This window comes from Malurus melanocephalus, unplaced genomic scaffold, assembly GCF_030028575.1.
Source record: "Malurus melanocephalus ecotype Western Australia unplaced genomic scaffold, MMel_1.1 scaffold_173, whole genome shotgun sequence".
NCBI classification, from domain to species: Eukaryota; Metazoa; Chordata; class Aves; order Passeriformes; family Maluridae; genus Malurus; species Malurus melanocephalus.
This window is the reverse complement of record NW_026623405.1, coordinates 399,172-422,783: the sequence shown is the minus strand read 5'-3', so window position 1 is coordinate 422,783 and position 23,612 is coordinate 399,172. Positions and strand designations below refer to the sequence as shown.

At 42.3% G+C, this 23,612-nt stretch overlaps 1 protein-coding gene across 1 annotated transcript in view; it reads left to right on the top strand.

Annotated features, from left to right (window-relative positions):
- The window catches only part of CMIP (c-Maf inducing protein), a 129,247-nt gene that overhangs the window by 42,677 nt on the left and 62,958 nt on the right, over nt 1–23,612 (top strand). The gene's annotated exons all lie outside the window — the stretch shown is intronic.

Genomic DNA, 23,612 nt, shown 5'->3' with positions numbered 1-23,612 from the left:
AGTACAAGCAAAAAAATTTATTTTCTGTATTCCAGTGTGTGTGCTGGACTATAGATGTATTCACAGTCTTTTCAACACTGTCTGAAATTTCAGCTTTTGAGAGAGTGAGAGCGGTAAAAAGAACAGACTTGATGTGAATGCTGCAATGTGGTGTGGCATTCTGACATTCTCATAAAATGGTTTTTGATAAAAGTCCAGGCTGATGAAGGTCACAACCTGCGTAATAGATCTCCCAGCAAACTCAGGTACTGGGACTGTTGAGCTCCTCAGTTAGCTACATTGAAAATTCTGCAATGCTTCCAGTCCCGTCCCTTCTTCCCGCTCTGCTCGCTCCATGTCACACACCATTAACCACTTCAGGGCAGAAGGAGWTGGATTTGGCCATTGCACTGTGTGCCCATGTCTAGGGAAGGTTCTTGGATTGGCACAAAAATTGCACATAAACAATTTTCTGGTGCTCTGTTTTGATGTGTGGATTGTTTGACTCCAGCAAATGCTGATGTGAATAATCGTCAAAGCACCAAGCAAGGAGTAGGGAAGATKGAGGGGCATGAAGAGAAATTCATGGTGTTCTTTACAGTTGCCAAAGACATAATTTGCCTAAGTTTACTAGGAAATTTTGGGATTGTAACTTTTGTTGGTCATTAGAAGAAAGTGTTGGCCTTTTAAAAGTAGGCAAGTTTTCCAGCAAACACAATGGTAAATACATTTGCTGTGGGAAAAAAAAAAAGAACCTCATGATTGTTGGGGACATACTGAACTTCAGTCCTTTGAAGTACAACAAATTGTCATGACATGGCAGTAMAAAATTAGATTTATTCAATAGTTTATTTTCACATAACTCTCCAGTGGTGATTTTTGTAAATTATATCTTGTATGCCTCTGGTTCAAATGAATGTCCATATTTACCTAATTTTTTACCTACAATTTCCACTAACTTTTATCCAGTTCTGAACATTGACTCTGGATAAAGTATTGTAGAAATAAATTTGGCAAGAATTATCCCCTGTTTCCCACACACCTGGGATGTGTGGCCTTTGTTATGACGTGCTTTACCAGTACAGRAGTTGGGTGGAGGCTACAATCATCTTACTGTTTGGTGTGGAACTTGAACATCCAGTAATTTCTAACAATATTTGTCTAAGAGTAATCTGTRCTTTTATGATTGCAAGGATGCAAATCGTGCAGAAGATCCTCTCTTCTTTCAGAATCCTTTGTGTACATATATATATATGTGAGTGTATATATACATGAGTACTTGGCCTGTGTAAATAGGGGAGAAAACTGCTTGCTGAGGTCTAATCCTATGTTCTTGGTGTAAATATTCCTGTGTGCTTTATTTCYTCATTGTTTTTCTAGCAGCTGCCATCCTCTGAAAAGAGAGCACTGGAGCATGAAGGGAGATGGGAGGMGGGGGGATCTCCCATGCTGTGTGCAAATGTACCGTAATTGTTTTTGCTCATTTTTGGTTCGGTTGTGAACGCAAATCTTGTAACTCTTCACATCTGCTTTGGGCATTTTCATCCAAGRATGTGACAAAACTTTAATGAATAGCTCCTTTTACAGTTAAGTTTTAATAGCCTGGTTTAATTGAGGGGAAACTGATTCTTTGGAAGATAAGCACKGAAAGCGACGGGCTGGTTGGGCGACTCCAGTGTTGGATGACTGGGTTAAGATACTTGTGAGTTGTTTTCAGAGGAGCCACTGTGACGGGGATTTCGGGAGTCTGCATGCTAGATGGCTGGGCCCGACTGGCTGAAACAAAACCGAATGTCTAGTCACCAAGAAGAAGTAGTGGGAAAGTCCAAAAATSTTTGATTGCRAGAAGCTTGGTCATRTCTCAAGTATTTGATAGATCAGAGTGGAACATGGCTCTGTTCATTAAGTACAAGTGAATCTTTCACTTTCTTTTTGAGTCTTTAGTTCTTGTTTTATAAGATTGAATGAGCAAGGTACTCAGTTTAACTGGCTGTTTACCCTGTAGTAATTTCCTTATTCTTCACTACTTCCCTTTTATCCCCCTGTTCTTCTTTACAGGCTAAAGGTAGTTTTTCTGACCAAAGTTAAATTAGGAGCTGTGATGAGGTTTTGGTTATTTTCAGGCCTTAGAAATCTGATGTCTTGAAATGTCTAATCTGTCACACTCATTGCTCATTTGATTGTTCTTTGCCAACGCCTTGCGGTTCCCACTGGGATTTCTGACACATAGAATTTGAACTCTCTTATCTTTTGCACAGAAAACTTAGTAAACATTTTGCCAGAGGCTGACAGCAAGGACAACACCAGCTGGACAGGAAACAACACCCGTGCTATGCATTTATCGCCAGGCCTTCAGACCAGGCACGTGGCCATTTCCAATCACGCAGCAATCGATTTTTGTTCAAGGCAGCAGCTGTGCATGAGTGGGAGCCCTGAGATGTTTCTGCCTCCTGTTCTGGGTCTCTCTGTCTTTGTTTGCTCACCGGCAGTGCTGACCTTCAGATCGTTTCTCTCGTCTTGGCRCTGACCTCTTGAGACAGCAGCAATTCATAACAGAAGCATCCCAAAAATGTAGAGCTAGATGTAAAAGTGTRTCACTCGTATCTCAGGCCTGAATCTTTGCTGGAAGAATTGATCRTTTCTTAGAGGATCAGTGGGATTTACAGTTCACCTGCCCATCTCTGTTCTAGGCACACTGAGTTGCCTGTTTTCAAAAGTGGAGAAGACTCTTTCTTGGTGAGTCTTTTCTTCAGSTTTTATTTATTTATTTAATTTRTCTTCGCTCTGGTGYTCCCCTCTGCGGGTACTTCGTACTTTTGAAAACAGAAGCAAACACACCGTGTCAGCTACAGCAGATAAAGCAACTGTGCAAATACACAGTGACCACACTTTGGAGCCCCTTTGTTGGAACAGCCACTTTATGACGGATTCCAGTGTTCCTCAGCAACCAGCCTTGGTGCAGGAGTTCTGCTTTCAGTTCTGCATATGGGCTCACCTTGTTCTTTCTGGCTTAGTTGGAGGAGAGGAGGTGTCTGCTCTCTGTTTTTTCTACTTTCTCAGATAGAAAGATTGCTTTGGGATAACATTGATGACTGATATTTGTCAATCACAATTGAACAGGAGGGAAGTGCCCATTTTTGTTGTGTTCACCGTTGAACCTGCCAGTTCAGATGTGAGTAGGAATGATCAGCTGGTTCCCTGCTGCAGCTGTAGGCTCAGTGCTGGTGCTTCYCAGTTTTGTAGTTTTGCTTTCCATGCTTGTCTTTTTGATACAGCAGTAAAGATCTGGCAGAGACAGGAATCCTGAGTGTAGGCTCTGCTACTGCAATGAGGATTTGCATGAACACAAGATATATTACTGATATATCCTTTTCCTTGAATTAAAATCAATGTTTATGACATCAGGTAGCTTTCTTAAGTAATTAATCAGGCCATGACCACAGGATTCCTGCAACCTTCCCTGATACTCCACTGATGCTGTGCCTCTGTCCAGGTCAGGCAGTCGCTGATGTAAATGGCAGCATATCAATGTATCCCACCCTTGCCCTGCCCTGAGTCAGAATCAGGCATTAGGAGAGAGCCCTGCTTTGGCTGTGTGTGGAGCAGAATTCCACCTTTATTGCCACGGTGGGCTGCACCGCAGGCTCCAGCACTYGGGGAAGCCGCTGGGACAGCGGAGACTTCTTGACGTTGGAGCTCTTCAGAGTTGCTGGTCTTGCATGGTGCTTTCRGCAGCCTGGTGCCCTTTCATCTCCTCCACAAGGAATGTGGAAGTGCACCACAGTCACACACATGATAATGTGTGGCTAACCCTTGTTTGCAAGAGCTGCAAATTTTTTGTTGTTCTTTCTCATATAAATACTAGCAGATGTAACCAGCGGTCTCCATGAAAGATCGGCATGAGGACGGGAGCCTTTGCATTTAGAATCCATCTAAATATATCAATACAAATAAACATTTTAACAAGAGGCAGCCCATAAACAGTCTTGGGAGAATGCTGTCCTTTAAAGACCAAGCTTTTTTATTTTCCCTATTTTGTTCTCTGGCAGATGCCAAAGACACAAAAGGAGAATTTCAATGGTGGCAGCTGGTGTATATGACTGCATCTCAAACAGGTTGTTTTCCACTTCCCAGTGCCAAGCYCTTTGGGGAAAGCCTTGTTCTGTCACTTTCATTTTGGTTAATGTTCTTTAGAGTTTAATGATGTTGAAATAGGGAGGCAAAAAGAGTGGAGTGYAGTCTTACTCAGTTGCAGAACTTTTTGTGTAACGGTCGTTACAAAGGATGTGATTCAGTTACCTGTGGGTAAGAGTGAGGGGCCGTTTATGTACTTAAAGATATCTAGGGCATACACAGGCTGACAGATGCAGCAATCTCTAGCAGACCTGAGCTTTCTGCAAAGGCTACGGGATCCTGTTGTGTCCCAAATGGCATTAAACATCTGGACTCTTGAGGAAAAAATGTTTTGGGAGAAGGATTTGGGGCATCTTGGGGACCTGTGGGCAAGCCATTTTTTAACCTTTTTATTTATTTGTTCTGTAAGAAGAGATGATTGTTTCATGCCTTAGTTTTCCTAGAAAAACAGTAGGGATGACACCATAACCCATTGGAGTTGCTACCAGGAAAGTTCATGTGGGTCAGAAGTGAAACAGGCCTTTTCAGTTTCTTCTAGATTWATGTACTCTTTGTCCTTCCAGGGGCGGGAAATTAGGTTTGATTTGATTGTTTAAAGTGGTTGGCAGGATTTGCACCTCGTTGCAAATCATARAGTAAATTCCCTTGTGGTTATGTTGTCTCTGTACTTAAGTGGTCTCTGCTGCCATTTAACCAATAAATTCCAGTAACAGCTGACATATTTGAGATAGAGGAGAAAAAAAAAACCCTTAAAATTAGGGCTCCAACAGAGACTTTTACAYTGCCTTTTCATTTTGAGTGTCTTGATGCAATTGGAGGTCATCCAGATTGGCATGAACCCTTTGGGTAGAAGGAAACATGATGTTATTACCTGTGTCCTTTTCCTGTGTTTTCATCACATTGCCTGTCTGTAAAATGTCTCTTACCTAGGGTTTTGTCTGTGAAACAAAGCTCTGGCTGGGTGTTGCTTCACARTTTGGTGTGTGTATTTCACCCAGTAAATTCCACCTACAGGAATTAGTAATTTCTGGGAGGATTCACTGAGATTTAGTTACCTTCTTTGTGTTTTAAATTGTCATCTAGAAACACGGTTTGCACTATGCCTCAAGTACCATGACTAGCTTTACAAAAAGAAAGATAGTAACATCAGTTTCTGCTCCGTTTGTTGTGTCCTGTCCTTCTGGAATCTGGGGAGCTGGGGAGGAGGAACAGATGGGGGAGACCATCTCTTCTGCAGAAGCGTGGKTGAAGGAACACTTGCCTCTGTGAGTGGCCACATTTCTTGGCCACTTCCTGAACAGGAGCTGCCAGTCCCCRTCATACCTTCAGCGAGCAGCCAGAGCCCTCAGTAAACACACCAGCTCCCTGTGTGCAAAGGTATGCAAGAAGGGGAGACCAGGAGCTGAGCTGAATCAAACATCAGACCTCCCCAGCCACGCATTGCTTCCCTCATTCCTGTCCCCTCTTCCAGGAAACCAAGGCTGCCTGTGTTTATCCGCACCCTCATCACACAGTCAAAAAGCTCTGGGCTTCAGTTTCCACTTCAAAGGCGGTGTTGGCTGCTGCGTTGGAGATGGAGCCTGATAATTTTGGTTATGAGTGGCTGGTATGTTCCTCCGGCTGGAATTACCGCTGGCGGAGGCACTCCGTGGGCAGCCTCGCCGAGTGAGGTCATCGGCGTGCAGCAAGGGCAGAGGGCTGGAAAAAAAGGGTTTCCTTGCAGTGCTCTGCCCTTGTGGTGAGACCACCTCTAAGAGATCCCGTGTCAGTCATTTCTGGGTTTCTCCACAGATGCTCTTTGAAAAGGTGCCAGCTGCTGCCAACTGTGATGGTGGTTTTCGTGCTGTGTCTACTAGTAATTGAAATCAGGGAAACCTGTGGGATTGGGTTCTGTAAAGGGAGAAAAGAAGAAATGTGTATGTTGTATTATACTACACAACACCGTAAAGCCAATAGTTTGTGTATATCTTTCAAGAGAAAGCATTTTGCCCAGTCTGACTGATACGTGTGACCATATTTTTAGATTTACAGCGATGTAGCACTGAAGGAACCGACAGCTTGGGATTTAGGTTTWGGGTGTTGTGTGCAGTGGCTTGTGCAATAGTACAGCTACTCAGAGGATCTCTTGAAGTGTAACTGTGCTTGCTCATTCAGTGGTTAAGAGTACAGGAAGTTTGTGTCCCTGTGTGTGGTGGTTTTTTTCTTAAAGGTTTTGGTAAAGTAATAGATAGGTCATAGGAAATGACRTGGCTTCTAGCTAATCCCTGGATTTGTCCTCTGCTTTCTTCTAAARTGTAGCATTTACTTTAAAAAGCTGTTATGCAGCTATATAAACCAAAGTGCAAATGTATGTCTTACATTTTGGAATGAAACCCACCCTGTCTAATTTTGAACCTTAGAGAAAAGTGATGTAGAGTTTTAATTACACTTTCCAGCCATGTAAATTGCAGAGTYAATTGTGTACATCAGCATTGTCTGACCTAGTTCTGCCACCGTGCCTTTCATCTGTGGATCTCCCAAGTGCCTTGCAAAGAAAATGCCTTTGTATGAGGAGGTGGGGAACCTGGGACTCAGGGAAACAAAGCAAACTCCCAGCCTGACAGTGGCTGAACCCCAAGGGGATGCAAGAGTTTCAAAATCGCTGCTGACTATGTGGTCCTTACCCTTTGTAGAACTGCCCACCATTGCTGACTACTTGCATACTCTTGCTCTTCACACAGTGTAACTATATGCCCATCTTTTTCTAGAAAATTTATCTTGCATTTCTTCTCCTGACTGAATGGATGTTGTATTCCTTCTAAGCCCTTCAGATTTTGTTAYAATTTGTAGTTCTGGAGATTGCTGTTGCATGTAAGTTAGGTTTGTGTTTTCTGTCASGTTTTATATTTCCTTTGGTGCCTGTGACACCTCCCATTTTCTCTAGGGCTGGCAGAAGGATGGTAGGGAAGCAGAGAGTCATGTTGCATTTCAGTTTTGCCCTCTTTTTTTCTGAAATTGATTGGTGAAATAGTGGTTTTGCTGACATACAGATCTATGACGTAGGTAAATAATCCCACAAATGGTTAGCCAAGGCTTTGCTTGTCTGAGTGGAGGATGGTTTTTACCGTTTTGCAACATGTAAGCTGATTTTTTTTTCTGAATTTGAAATCAAAAGGTAATTCTCTGATAGGGATCAGTGGCAGTTGCATTGCCCTGAAATCTATCTGTTTTAGCCCTGATGAAAGATGTTTGCTTATCTGCTTCCAGAATCAGATGTTTCTGTTTATTCAATACAAACTCCCACTACTACACATCCCATCCCTTGCTCACTGGGGACAGCGTGTGAGGTCGGAGGTGCTTTAACACTCCTGACCCAATTTTTCCTTTGGCCTTCATTCTGATTTTGCTCATGTCAGTCCATGCTAAGCATGGTTGTGCTAGGCAGTGTTTTTTACCAGCCTCTTTCCTGCAGAAACAAGYAGGAAGCAAAGCTTTCTGTGTTCCAGGATTTTAGAATAAAGAAATTAAGTGGGACAGACAAAGAGATTTTGAGGCTGAATGACGCTGCCTTTGTGCTGTTCATTGATGACCAGCTGTCCCTTTKCAAAGCCCCAGTGCTGTGTCCATAGCACGACCTTTCAGATCATGAGCAGGTGAGTGAACGCTGTCCCCTGGCCTAGGGGACACATTCCTCTGTATTTATCCACTACTTGATGTAATTCACAGGGATTCATCCTTCATGCTCTCTCTGTGTGAAGCACCCACAGTCACTATTACTGGCTACTTGGTGCTTGGGATGTGCATCTTGTATGRTCCCAGGGCTTCACCAAAAGCCAACCCTAGTGCAGCTTACAGACTGATTGCTGTTGATTAATCACAGCTGATAAATGCCCACCCCCACCTAACCAGAGCTGTGATTGGATAAGAAGGTTTGTGGGTGGTGACCTTGTAGAGCAAACAGCCAATGGCTGCTTAGCCCGGGAAAATTGAAAGTATAAAAAGGTGCAGCTGTTTGAAAATAAAGGATTTATTGGAACCAGCTGGAAGAGGTCCTCGTGCTCTGATCCTCCATTGCTGCAGTTGCAGGCTGGATGGCTGCTTTGTAAAACTGGCGTGCAGCGTGAGCTTGTACCATAGGACATTGTGAGTAGTGCTGTCCTTGCTTTTGCCAAGTTAATTTAAGCAGTTTAAGAAAATAAACTAAGCTCAGCTGTTGCATGCTACTTTGTGATAAGGCTTCTTATGTGTGAGATGATTTTAGTTTGAAAGATTCTTCAAGTTTGGGGCTGTGCTTTTTTCTCTACTCCATACAAAATGAAGTGAAGCAGCTTAACTCTCTGTGGCAGCAAATGGGTTTGGGTTGTTCATTTTTTTTTGTATTTGACACACTTGGCTTCCTTTGACCAAGAATGGAAGTACYTTCTGAAGACAGAAGGTGGGTTCTGAGTCTGAGATATTTCAAAATAAGCTAAGAAAGAAATTCTGCAGGTAGACAGCGATGTATTACCAGGCTAAGGCATGGCCTAAAGGAAGGTGTGTGAAACCTAGAAACTTTGAAGAGCCTTAAAGGTCATAGTAGCCTGTTAAAATCCAGAAAGTAGATTGCTGAAGCTGGGGCAAAGCTGTCAGAAGAGCAGTGGTGTGCTGGCCAGCTTAGCAGCTGATGAGCTCCTCTCCCTTGTCGTGCAATTAAAACAGTCGTGATTTTTCAGTTTTGATTGTTTGGAAGGTCTGCCTCCCTCCCTGGGACGAGTTTAGCTGCAGATGTTATTGAGATTACAGCAGCACTCACTGCCTGCTGGAGTCACCCTCGCTGACCCCGGTCACGGAGCGCAGCTCGGAGCACGCAGGGTCAGCCTTTATCTTCCCTGCTTGGCCGGCCAAAGACCAGGCTTTTAACAGCAAACCTGCAGTCAGAGGCTCGCTCTCTGCAGATTTTKCTCTGCCTTCTCAGGGAATGAGGAGCAGAAAGTCCAGTTGCTGACGTCTTTGAGCTTGTGCTGAAGCAATCAGGGAGTGCTCGCGGCAGGGCTTGGCTTTGCCCTGGAAGGCCGTGTGAGGGAGGAAGCTCTTGGACTTGAGAGTGGTTTCATAATCTTTGGTGGGAAGGGAGAGCGCGTCACTGCGGAGAAACGGCTTCGGCAGGCGCATCACAGCGCTGATACGGAGTAGTAAATACRAATCTCCCTCCACTCTTGGCTGCTCTGTTGGCCAAGGAGCTGATATTGCTGGAATGTGGAGATTTGGTGGGTGTGTGAAACCTGTGGGATTTCTCCCCAGAGGGACTGGCCTCTGGGGCTTAGCAGTGGCCAGAGTCCCTGGCTTTTGCCAAGGCTGTGCTGTGACAGCTCTCTCCTCTCCTGGATTCTCTCTCTGTGCAGTGGTACCTGTTCCCTGCCACCYGAGCTTGCTGAGAAAGTTAAAAGCTGAATGAACAGAGTCAGCTGCTGTTAACACCCCAAACACTGCAGAGGGTCTCCTGTCCCCAGCCACAGTGTCAGCCCCACAGGCATCATCTATTATCCAGGCTTTGTCTGATATTGAGTGCATAATGAAAAAAACTCTCTTGCCTGCAGGAGGACATAGATTGCAGCCATATATAGAAATTACCTGACTTTTTTTTTTTTTATCCCCCTCATGTAAGAATTGGGGAAAAGTGGATCTTTTTGATACTGTTATTTATTTGGTTATTTTTGGTATTTGGTTATGTTGTGTGGTCTTACTTATGTGTTCTTTCTCTCAGCTTTTTTCTTTGTAGTAGTTTGGAGTCTCTGACATATATGTATCATCAGAGCTTATAGTCCAAAAATTAACATTATGCTGCCTGCTGCCATTCCTTTTGTGACAGCACAAAAAGCTGAGTAATAACATGAATGAAAATTGGTGAATCAAAGTAGTAAAGACAAAATACTACTCCTAGGAATGATTCGTGTCAATTGTAAAAAAAAAAAAAAATCTTTCCCTCAGGCTGAAAAAGAGAAATAGATGTTAGAATTTAGAAAAAAAAGCTTTATTTAACAAAAATAAAGCTACTGTTTAAGTGTTAGTTTTAAATGGGAAGCAAAGCATGAAACCACAGGCAATTCGTGTGTGCGCAGTGTTGCAAAAGACACAAAAGAGATTGCCAAGCACAGCAAACCCGAGCTTGAGAGGCGAGTGTTCAGAAAGGGTGTCCAGAAATGTACAGCAAAATCTGAAAAGAATGCTGTGCTTTTCTCCTTGTTCTTTTTAAGCATGCAGAGAGTGGATGTTAAACTCCCCTTGTGCATATTTAGGGTCACTATCTCGAACTTACACCCTTGTGTACAGGCACATTTTGCTTAGAAGTGGAAGCGTTTGCAGAACACATTCAGAGAGCCCAGATCCTGACTGGGTGTTGCTGAAACTTCCATGCTGATTTTTAAATAGTTGCTCATCTGCACAAAWTAAGTTCTGTCATTACTTGTCTTTWGACATTGTAGAYATCAAACTTCAAAGGCTTTCTTGATTGCCAGCTAAAATATTGGCATCTCCTAATTTCTGATAGTCCCTAAAATGAAAGCGTGTTACAGGTTTGAAGCTGGAAGGAGTAAATTTTGATTGTGTTGGAATACAACTGGAATGAGAAATCTCATTTGTTCTTTGAGAATAAGTTACAAAGAATTTGAGTGGAACAGGAAAGATGACTTGGGTTTTTCTGTTTGCAGTATTCAAATAATTAGCTCATAATTGAAAAATGAGCCTGATTCTGCAGACACATAAATTCTTATTTAGCATTACAGAAACACATTGTTTTCACAGAAGGGGATTAAAACGTTGAGAAAAGAACCATTTTCAATTCTCCTTCTCACCATATGGTGGTTTTACTTTTAGATTTCTGTGAATATGAGTTATGCACAAATTATGAAGTGCARTGTTRTAGAATGAGAGCACAAAAGATCTGCCTTTATGTTTGCCAGATCAGTGCTTGCAGTTTTTCAGCCTTCTTGCCCTATTCAGAAATTTAAGGCTTRTGTTTGAACAGTGACTGTAGAAAGTTGTCCTAGATTTCCTCCTTCTTATAGTAGAGATATTGTTGCGGTTTTTGATGAGGTCTTGCCAGCATCTGAGAAGATGTAATTTCTGATCAGTCTTACTGGCTTTGCAAATTTACTGTTCTGTTTGCTAGAGATTGTGCTAGGGAAAAAAAAGAACAACATGGCAGGTTTTTTATTTGATTGGGGGGGTTGTGCTTTTTTCAGCCTCTGCTTGTACCATTTCTGATGGTTGGYGGTAAACTCATCTCTAAATATTGTTTCTGATAAACAGTAGTGAAAGAARAGACTTGTGAAAACTGACAGGTTCACTTGAAAGGTTTTGTATTTTGAGAACTGCAGAGCTTTGGTGAGAGCAGCAGARTGACTACGTCCCCTGAGCTGTGATTGCCATTAGCTTTGGGTCCCTGGTGCATTATACAGTGCTAATTAATACTGAAAAGCAAACAAAACAAAAAGAACCCATGCAAAAAAACCTTCTAAGAAAAACCTGTCATATTTCCATTTCTAAGAGTTTATGAAGTACAGACTTTAGCATGGAGTTAGTTTTGTTTCAGACACTCCAGGGAGTCTAGTCTGGGTTCTGGGGACAGGGCAGCACTCCTGTTAACACTGGGAGAGGTGACTTCTGCTGCTGCTGTCTGCCCATTTTAAATTCTGCTAGAACCCACTTGATCTCAAAACTTTGAAATCCTACATTGTCAAAGCTTTTTCTGTTAGGATCAAAACATGAGCAGAGAGAAACTTGTGCCTGAGTGACACTGCATGTCATGATGTGCATGAGTCTGGCCAGATGAGCCAGTTAGATCAGAAGAGCAGCTTTTTTCACATGAATGTCTGTTTTCTGGGCAGTGAACTGTCTGGGTTTGGCTCTGGTGTCATGCTGAAATGCCAGGAGTACAGTACAGAAACCAGGACAGCTGATTTGAGTCACTGGGAGCTGGATTTTCCTGGGCTTGATTTGATTGCTCGTGGGAACTGGTGAAGCAAAGACTCAGATTTGTAAAATTCTCAGGTTTCATGCATGTTTTAAATAAAATCCCTAGAGCATTTTGGGGCCATTCAGAAGAAAAAGGAAGAGATGCAGGAGTGTGTACGTCTCATTTTCCATAATGCAGTCACATATGGCTGTARAGAGGGACATCTTTTAGCCCCTTGAATTCTGTCTCTAGTCTGAATTCACACCTTTGATACTTCCCTTTGTGGAGAGCATTAGACTTGGTTATAGGTCAAGACAAAGTGTCATAGAACATCACCTGAATCATCTCYATCCWCACCCTGGTTCAGTCTCAGCCTTCTTAAAGCTGTGCTCATGGTTCAGCTGCTGATTTCTGCCTCCAGATAGCATCAGTCCATATTAATGAATGTCATTAATTGATTAAAACGATTAATGAGATGATTAAGATTTCAAGGATTACAAACTTCAAGTATAATGGCAGAGAAGCTGCTGATCATCTGCATTTGACAGGGCCAGAGTAATTTCTGGGAATGGTCTGACAACTTGCATCCAAGATTCCTGTAGAATTGTCATTTTGAAGGCATTTTAATTAGATGTCGTGGAGGCCAATTGTGTGATGTGGATTATTAGGGAGAAAAGTAAATTCCATAAAGCTTCAGTCACTGTGGGTTTTCATTTTTCCCCCAGACCTTCAGCACCTTTGAACTCAAGCTCAGAGTAGGTTTGAATGCTGTTAAGAGTCAGGGTTGTACTCATCCTGCAGCAACTAGTGAAATGGATGAATTTTTGTGTGTGTCTGTATGCCTTAAACATTTTTTGGCACCAGAAGTGTCATCTTCAGCTCTTCTCGTCCAACATTTTAATGGTCTGCCATGGCTATTTAWGCTTTTGTAAGGCTGATGGACAGTTCTCATAACGTGCCTTGTCAATAGCTCTGTTTATTTGTCGTGGCAATGTTGCAAGCCTGTGCCACTTCATTCTCAGCAAGGACAATACAGTTGCCATTCTTCTTTGTCCTAAGATGATTTTTTCCTGCTAGGAAAGCTGAATGGGTGCAGCATTAGTCAGGGACCGTAGTTTTTAACGCCTGAGAAGAAACATTGTGATTGTCTAGTCTGACGTCTTCAAAACCTCATCCAGCAAGTTTGGCATTGACTTGTAATTTGCAGCTCACAATCTTTTCATTCTGTTCATGAATGTATGAGCGAATAAATGACAATTTTAGGGGTTGAATCKCAGTTTTTTATTCGTGATGAAGCTTGTTGCAGTCACTGGTTGCTTGTCTCAATAAGTATCTGCAGTTGCTGGGTTTCTAAATTCACTGCACCAACAGAGTTTTCTTACTGACTTGCCTAAGGTGCTCTTTGTTACTGAAGGACAGACTTATGTTTCCCTTTCTTCACATGAGTAAAACCTASTGCAGGTACTGAAATAACCAATTTGATTCTTCCTGATGAAGCCTTTGTTCTTGAAAGTACCAGGGCTTGTACTCATCCTGAAGGCAGTTCTGTCTCTGCAGTGTTATTGACTCTATTTAGATCCGGATGTAATATTTCTAGAGACAACAATATATTTAATATAATGCTAGAATACTGCCAGGATTAGCTGTRAGGGCCATGTTTTAAGAAGTGCTGTTAGAATTCAGTGACATCGAGTCATTTGGTGTAGCGTTGCTGCCTGTTGCAGGGGTCACGGCATCAGGCTGGAACATTGTGTTTCCAGCTCTGTGTCACAACCTCCCAAATGAATGATATACTGGAAAGAAACTGAAAAAAATGTGCATTAAAAATATTAATAAAAATAAAAGAATAGAGGGGCTGATGACTTAGTGTATCTTCCGTGTAAGTGGGCGTGTAGAGACAGTGAGCTTAGATGAGATAAAAAGAAAATGGGAGACAAGACAAGAATTTCAGAGGTGTGGTTTGTCTGGCACTGGTGTTTGTGGCTGAGCTCGTAAAGGCTCTGATATGCACTAGATACGCTCATAGGCAGTTGCACCTTTGAAAATGAGACGCTCCTTCTWCATGCCTAATCCTTGCATCACAGGAATGGCTCCAAATATGCAGTAAAGCCTTTGATCTGTGCTTTGAGAGTGGTACTGGCAGAAAATTATTCGGATTGGCTGCGGAGGTGTTAGGATGTGGGTCAAACTGAAACTTTCTATCAGTACTTTGGATCTGAGTCTGATTTTTTTTYYTTTTTTTTTGCTTTCCAAAGAGCAAGATTTGAGGTTAAGGTTCTGAACTCAAATCTGAAGTRGAGAAGAGTCGTTCTCTGCACTTCCGAGTTGCATTTAGTGATTCAAAATCATGAAAATGCTGGGGTATTTGGAAATCATCTGCTATGCTGTTTGCAGTGTTAAATTTGGTTTTGGTTTCTGTTTTATTCGTTTCCAGTAAGATCTGGTAGCTTGTTGCAAGAAAACAAGAACAGAACCTAATTTGGTATTCAAAGATCTATATTTTTAAATTATACATTTTTCAGAAACAGAAAGCAAAAAGATCTTTCTCAGCATTATGCAGGAGAGAGAAAAAGACAGAGGTTACWTTATTCTGCAAGCTTTCTATTTCCTTTCCAATAATAATACTTCCCGAAAATGACATGATAACATCTAGTGTAAGCTGGCTGAGCACTTGGGCCTTTTTCAGAGGTTAACATGGATGCTGTGTCTTRTTTTAAGAGGCTTTATATTTATTTAACCTGCTTCTTTGTCTCTGGAGAAATGCTTGATAAACAATCCCTATATAAGGCATTCTTCTGTGAAAAGTGTCTGGAAAGATGTAAGTAGAAAAACAATGCTGATTATTCTTGATGCCTAACTTTTCATACTCATTCTGCTCTGGTTGTTTTGCTGGTAAACCAGATTTTTCACCATAACAGTGCCRTGAGATTCTGCTAGTGCTGTAGTAACACTTAGCAAAGGCAATTCCTAGGTCACTGTGAAGGTTGTGAGTGTGCAGCAATGGTGTCATACGGTGACGTGGTGGCATTTGTGGAATTAATTACACAGAGAAGGGCAGGAACGCTTACCCCTTTTTTCCATTCCTGCTTTGAGTAAAGCTGATGCAAGCAGTAGTGGGCAAAACTCAGGATGTGTGTTCAGGTGTAGAGTTCAAACATGCACCTAATTTGGAAGCTTTTGTATTCTGCTGAAACCAAAATGCCACAGAGGGGAAGCAGCTCATATTTTCATCGATATTTAGAATTCACACCATAACACTCATTGGTGGTTGTAAGTCCATGATGGTTTGAATTCGTATTAACTATTAAATGCTAATGTACTTGAGTAGTATTGGCTTTCTGTTAGTTTTTTGTTGGAAAACCTGTGGCTATCTTAACTTTGAGCAAGCAGTTCTCTTGGAGACCATTCAGATTTCCTTGGTGGAAATTTCTTAGGCTAGTAGCAGTAGCTTTCTTTGAGGTCAAAACTGTGAATGGGTGCACTTCTCCCACCCTTTCCTCCCCGAATGGAAAACTCAGTCTGCAAAGTTGTATTTGCAATATTTAAGGTTTTATAGAAATTATGTATTTCCTTTGGCGATAGTAAATAAATTAATACAATTATCTTGACAGGGGATAAGGATGTTGCTGCAGAATTGTGCACAGGAAAGCAGACCTGACAATGTAATTGAGCTTGAAAACCAAAACATAGTTGCCAAGGGTGGGAATGAAACTTGCAGCCATTGTGCTGACACAACCTGAAAGTTCAGCTTGTCTAAAAGGCTGGATTTATTTTAAAACAGATTTTTGATATGAAACTGGAAGTGGGGCAGGGGGAAGTCAACCCAATCTAGTATGCAAAGGTGCTTTTTTGGGAGGTAGTTTTTGCATTTTTCACTGAATGTGTATCTCTCAAGTGTATAAGCCATCTCTGTGCTGATAGATTGTGTGCTACACATTTTTTCCCAACAGCACTGTGGCTTCTGTATGGTCTGGGAATATAAGTAAGGCCAAATAGACAGGCAGAGGAAATGCAAAAAACTGATTTTTCCTTCAACCTGGGAAGCACCTGTATTGCTTTTCACCTTCAGATGTGCATCCCTAGGTGCTGGCTGTTTCGGTAACTGTTTTTTTCCAAAACTGCATCACCCAGAGACCCATGTGGACACTCTGCTGTGCTGTGGGAGCCCCTGCCCTTCTCTCAGGATGGAGCAGGGAGGAGGGCAGGTCCATCTGTTTCTTTGCCCACTCATGAGCCCTGTGTCAGGGCATGCAGAGGAAACAAGTGAGCTTGTCTTTTTGAGGGCTGAATCATCCTGTTGGAGCAGAAAACGCTATTGGAGGACTAAAGTGGCTTCGTTTTCCAAAACACCCTGTTAGACAGAAGAGCAGTGTGGGTGCATTAGCTTGTGATGAACAGGCTTCTCTGGAAGGCATCTCTGGGAATCAGGCACCGGGATCCCTGGGGGAACTACTGCAGTTCCTTGGAATTCTCCAGCCTTTCGGGAGCCACCCAGATGAAAGGCTTTGCCAGTTTTTCAGTGCTTAATTGTAGGGCTGTTCTCCSTTCTGCTTTTCAAAGTGTGTCTGTGGAGATGATGATAAGGACACCTTTCTTGGAAAAGTAACTTGCTAGACTAATAAATGTAGTATTGAAACAAAAAGTTTGCTGGTTGGGTATGCCAAATTCATATCACTTCATTTCTCCATGAGCACCATGCCTTTGTGATTTTAGCTAAATATTTTTTTCCTTAAACAATGGAGAAAGTGTCACTTTCCTTTGAATAGTACCCTTTGCAGTGTATCCTTTTGCATAGTAAAAGAATGTACAAAGGTAATTTAGGTTCTAACCGGTGTTCTCCATGCATTTCCCAGTGAATTGGCACTTTTCTCAATGTTTACTCTGATATTTCGCTGCAGTTGCCCTCTCCTCCTCCCTCCCCTCCCGTCTCCCTTCCACGGAGGTATGGCACATACTTCAGGCACCCTATTTAAACAGCAGCACTCCCTCCCAGTACAAACAGTCAGATGTTAAACATTGAGAGAGACCAGCCGWGGGGAAGGAAAGGGCACTTTATATTCATCTCATTCTGTGTCTGAGAGACACAAAATCGAGAGGAAATCACTGCTGCAGACATGAGAACAGCATCTTGCACAAAATTCAGTAGACCTGTCTAAATTATTGTAGAAGGTAAGACAGGTCAGACAAAGCACTGTCACTTTAAGCACGTTTTCCCTCCTCCTCCTGTAGCAGAAGGTGATTCCAAGTGGCTCTGACTCATCCCCAGGAGGTGCCTGTTGTTTTTTTTTCCTAATAACAGTGCGTGTGTAGTGAGACTGTCATTAGCAGGATATCTATAGCTTTTTTGAAGGCTCTGCTACRTGTCCTTTCTCTTCTCTATGTACACCACAGAGCTATGCTAATATTTTTCCTGGGAACGCAAGACCTGCTCATATTTTCTCCAAAAACGATGAGATTAGAGCATTCCCTGTTGGGAATTCAGAAGCTTCTTTGGGTTACTGCACTCCCTGTTCTGTATTTGTTCATCAGATTAAGATTGGATGTGGTGTCCTGAGAACTTCAGGGCTAAAAGTGCGTTAAAAAGAAAAGGAAAAATTCGTTAATGGAAACTGTTTGACTATTACAGTGTCTAAGGAATTCACAGCTCTGCAGGTAAAAGGCATGGACATAAGTAGGGTTGAAGAATGCTTCTTGAAATGGAAAACAGGGCTTAAGGTATATCATATTATACTATGTTTAGTTTTGAAACAATTTAACTTCTTGTAAATAAATTACCATAAGAAATGAGGTGATATGAGCATTGAGGAGGTGGTGGGAACTGTCAGTATGGCAGAGTTCATGATTCAGATTCTGTATTTCTAATGAAACATGAGATCCTGGATAGCTCAACCTCTTACTAATTCAGTAATTTACACTGGGATGTCCTTTCAGATTTGACTTCATATTCACWGAGGTGACTGAGGTGAAGGTGTTGCTTCCCTCACAACTGCCTTCAGCCGTTTTGGTTTGTGAAACCCTAAAATTTTCCATGGGAGGAGCGGATTCTTGCACAACGGATATGACCCTACCGATAACAAATGTGGTTTCCTTCTTCACCTTTTGTTGACCTAGCWGAGATAGTGAACAGCAGGCCTTTGRGGATCTGTAAACCAGAAGTAAAAACCCCCTGCAAGTGCAAGGATGATCTGCAGTAGGAAAGTGCTCTTGTAAGTACCTAAACCAGTTCTGAAAAACTCAGCTGCACACAGGTCTCCTGTTCACAGTACACRCCAGTTTCCAGTTATTCAACAGACAGATTATCCAGGTGCCACCTTTGAATTTGAAACCAGGTGATGATCTTTCATTCCCAGCTCTCAGAGCTGCCCTGGTTAAAGTAGTCATTAAAGGGTGGCATTTTAATCTGGCATACATTGTGTCTGCTTGGTCTGAAATCCTCACATGCAACCCTCTCTTCTCTCTCTGATTTAGCAGCACTTGATGCATTTCATGGAGTGTGACACAGCTGATTTGTTGGAAGAGAATTGATARTAGAGAGCAGCCTTGAACAAGGATGCAATTTTGTTTTGTGTTAAATCATCGTTGCTATAGTGACCTAAGATCTGTTTAGCACTCAGTAGGTATATCATATTTTGGGCAAAAGTTAGGGGTTTTTCAATGTTCCTTTAACAACTGTTTACAGAAGTAGGTGTGTGTTCTTCTTGCAATAAGTCCTTGGTTCTATTATTGCTGCTCCTGTGTGTACCTGCTGTATTTTGGCTGGTGCTGTCCCTTCCTTGCTGAAGTGATTTCAGGGAAGTTGGGTAAATAATATACCYGTCTTGTCAAGGTTGTGGAGTATTTCTTCCCAAAGGAGAGTTTCATGGACTACAGGGGTAAATGCAAATTATGGAGARCATGAACCCTGCTAAGGAGTGGTCGTTCTTATGTATTGGTGACCCAGTTCTGGAGGAGGAGGAGAAGGATGTTTTTGAAGCTGATTCACATGGTTGGAGTCAGGAAGTCTGAGTTCTCCCACATCTCTCAGGCTTCTCATGTCCCCTAAGGCATGATGGTGCATCCCTAAGGAGCATGGTGCAGCCACAGCCTTAACTGAGATTTTCTTCTTGGTTGAAAAGTGGGGGACAGTAATTTTGCTCTCTGAGTTCTCTACMTTTATTGGGAGGTGTTGAAGTCAGCAGTGCACGCTTGGAGAGTYGCTGCTCCAAGCAAAGGCGAGTCAGGCCACTGTCTGTGAAAGTCTCTCTGTGTCTGGCACAGTCAAACACAGCTCCCTCCCCTTCCTGCTTCTGATTTCTGGCCTGGGACCAATTCCTGCCCCTTGGCAATGRTCTGGCAGATTTGGCCACTGTCTCAGTGGCAAGCTGTGGTCAGCCTCCAGCTCTGCAATGGGGCAGGTGCACCTGGCAGCATGGCCCTTACCCCTGTTAGCAGAAGTCTGAAAGCAGGAGACAAGGTTTCTTAGATAGGCTTGACCTCAGAGCTTTTTGGACACCAGCACTGCAACCCATTTAGCATGCAGTGCTACTGGAAGTCTTAGGGGAATTCTTTTGGTCATGTTAAGCTGGCCAGAGAGAAAGGGTTGATTCTTCACAGGCTGCTTGGACAGGGTCATCTTGATAATGGGCACCTTCAGAAGGTATTCAAGATATGTGTGTTATTTTACTCCCAGAAATTCAAATAAGCAAACCTTCAGAAGTGCTCCTTCACCTGGGCTTGACAGTGACAGAGAAGAATGTCCTTGTTTAAAAAAAAAAAATCTATGTGAATTTCAGCTAAATAATACATTTTATATGACCCTCCTGTCATGGTACATATCCCAGTATATGACCTTATTTTCTCTTTTTCTTAATGCTGAACTTCTGTGCTTTTAACTGACTTCAGATCTGAATTAATTCAAAGTTCTTCCCACTGCTGATGTCTGCCACACAGGTTTTACATATTTTAAGCTGTTATGTCCTARTGTTGAGACCAGTTTTTCTTGTCAGCTCTTTGATGGACAGTTTTGGCCTGTCCCTTTGCTAAAGCTCCACAGTACTGATATTTCAGCCCCACTGCAGATTGCAAGGTTTTTTTTCTGCACAGTGTGGGGTAAGCTGTTTCTTACTGGCAGCTCTTACATTTTTATCAGTTTTGTAAGGTTAATTAATGCAACAGCCTCCAGTCTTGGTTGTCTTAAATATTTAGAGGAAAGAAAGAGATTTATGCACATTTTTGCTGCTGAGCTAGATTTGGTTGAACTTCTGTTGGATTTCTGAGTTAAGATTCCCAGCTGGTATAAATCAGTGAAGTTCCACTGATGTATTTTGGATGACGAGCTCTGTGGYGGATCTGGTCTTCCTCAATTAAATCTTGTCACTCACAGAACCTGAGCTACTTTACATTGAGCATATGACAGTTGCTGCTGTATTTCTGTGTAGGGAACGTGGGATATATTTCTTCTATCTTTTACCTCTTTGTAGCTATAAAGAAAGACAGGTGTGCGTGTGTACATTTATACACACAGTCAGCCATACACAGAKAATTGTGCTGGGAAACCCCCTCCCTCTTTTTCCTGTCATCACTGCTGAACTAATACACTCTAGACTCTCACTGACATGGAACCTCACCGAAGATTTAGGTCACGGTGTCCAATTTATTTCYGTGTACCAAAAAATTCCAAACCCAGCCAACCAAAACCCTGCCAAGTGTYGATACCCAGCTTTGGAGATACTTACAAACTATGCAGCTTCAAGCAGAAATAATTTAGATTTGCCCCATGGGGAGACCCCCACAGGTCCTTGGATTGAACATCCATTTCACCCAATGTAATCCTACTCCTACACAAAGCAGGTGAAATCTTTTCTTGTGACCCAGTGCATGAAACCACCTACTTACCTGGAGAATGGGGGAGGGAATGGTGGTGATGGGCAGACCAGGAGTCTGGAAATGTGATGGMTTAGATGAGAATGTTGTTCCAACAAAGCTCAGAAATCTCTTAGTGCAGTTTTGGGGCAGAGTTGGGTGTCTCCTGGCTGTTAGTCTTTTTGTCTGTTTTGTTATCACRTTAATCTCTGTGAGATTAACATCGACTCTCTCAAGTCATTATGACAAGTGAGCGTGGCAGTAAATTCTTCCATGTCAAGAAAAAGACAAATTGTACTGTACTGCATATTGTGTCATAGTACTACTAATTGTTGGACTTGATAAATGTCTTCTGATAGGTTCTGGAGTTAATGAACAAAGATGTTAATTGCCCTTATCTGAAATAGCTGTATTTGAAGGRACGTTCTCTGGAGCCATGGATGTCTTCTAACAGAGATTTATTTCAAATCAGCCATTGTTTTCAGCAGTTTCAGAGTCCATTACCCTTCAATATCAACTGAATAGTCTCCACCCCCACCAAAGGTTTGAGAGCAATCAGCTCTTCCTACATACTATTCAGCAGGTCTGAATCTTGTTTGGGTATGGAAAACTTATTTGTAATCCGGCATGCTCAGCATCCTGGGCTACAGCGGAAGCATGGCTCATTCTTAAGAGCAGCCAAGAGAGAAATAAGGACCTGACAGTGGAAGAGAAAGGGTCTGGAATAGCCCCGTTTCCCCCCACCATCTGGAGTATTTAATTGGAAAATCATTCTTCGTTGTTGTGTTGGTGGGAGTTGTCAGTCTAAATATGTTTTAATGCAAATAACYGTCTCTATTTGTGGAATTCATCTTYTCTAGATGCTTTCTTTGGAAAATATGCAGCTGAAGATTTAGTACATTATTATATGAGTAAGTGCATACAAGCCTSATATTAACAATGGATGTCATGTTTATTCTTTTCCTTTTAGAATTTCCCATGGAAACAAGTGGGCAGATTTTTGCATTATTTGAGTAGTTTGCTGCTGCTGATTTTTCGCAGAAACACAAGAGGCTACATGCTCTTCCAGTTTTGGGAGCACTGGATTCCCCTAAGGTTCGATTTGTAGTAGGTTTTGGAGTGCACCTATTCTGGTGCAAAGTTTCAGAGCTGTATGATTAATAAATCTTTATGGGACTGAGAAAAGACTAAGTTCTCTCTGAAGTTAAAACATACCTGATTTCCCAACAGAGAAGCTGCGTGTTTCGTTAGGGGGTTAAAGGCTAATGTGAAGAGAAAAATGTTTCCTTGCAGGGTTTTTGTTTGCTGTAATAAAATGCATTTTTGTTTATGAATCTCTTACAGTTTTTCAGAGCATGTTCAACAGCAAACAGCCAGAAGTTCAAACTGTAGCTGTAAATCTGTAAGCTGACATATGTAGATTCTGTGGCCAAAGTTTCTTAAGTCAGGATTAATTTTGAAGAGTGAGGGAGAAAAGTCCATTATCTTGCTTCRTTTCATAGATTTCAGACTTAGCCAGGAAATATAAATCTCCTTTCAAAAATGACAACTATAAAAATAAGAGTTACTATTTTCTTAAATAACGGCATTTTCAATTKAACTTGATGTATTGCTGCTCAAGATGCTGTGGCTTTAGACAGTCTGATATCAATAATTAAACTGAAGTGTTCAGGTCTTCAGTTCCCCCTTCCCCACAATAGAAATGGGGTTGAAGGAGCTCAGAAGTAATCTGGCAAAAGCTGGATGGGTTCCTTGATCTGGCTGACACCACAGCCAGATAAATATTTGTACGGGCAGAGACAAAGTGGGTGGATGGAGGTGGGAATGCTGCTTAAGACTGGTATTGATGCCAGATGCTTTGTGGTGACCCACTGAGGAGCTGTCTCATTTTGGGTATTTTCAAATCTCTGAATCCACATTTCTGGCCTTGCATGTTGTTCTAATAGGACTTTGCCATGGAGAGACCTGGGGATGAGGATGGAGCTTCTGGGGATGGGTGCAGGCCGGACCGGCTGCGATGTGAGAACGTGCAACACTCGCACTGAGTATTTATCAACCACAATGATTCACTGTGATTGACGTGCACATACCTGAGAGTCAAAATAACCTGTGTTTTGAGAGGAACCAGTGACTCAGGCGATGGTTTTACTTCAGGCCATTTCCTGATAAATGGCTGGACTGTGCTTGGTCTTGAAAAAACACCACTGAGGAGCACGGGTCTGTCCTCACATCTGTGTGTGTGGAGAGATTAGGGAAAGGATGCCGTAATGTGGGGCTGACCTTCAGCCCCTGAGTGCCATGGTCTCTGTGAGGAGCACCACAACTCTGGGAAGCCTCAGCTCTGTTGTGTTGCTTCTTCAGAGCATTTCTGCTCAGCCCAGATGTGGGAGCATGGTCTTCAGTGTTGGACAGCACAGTTTTAAGGAGCTCTATACAATGATAAATCACTTTGCTTTCGACTCTTGCTTGCAGAACAGAGGTGAAGCTGCCTATAATTGGTGTTTTCAGAACTGAAAATATTTCACTTCTCAGAACATGGTGGTTTTCATGCAGCAATGCTTCTGCTTTTGAAAGCAGAAGCAATGCATGTGATGATGCTTACAGGGATTGAAGTGTATTTGGGCTACTCATTTTTTGAGTAAGACAGCAAACAGCTGTATGTGTGTATATGGCTAGATAGAAGGTGTGGACATGGGGTCATATGAATCTTAGATAAAGTACCTCATTGGCATAAYGCTTTCATTTG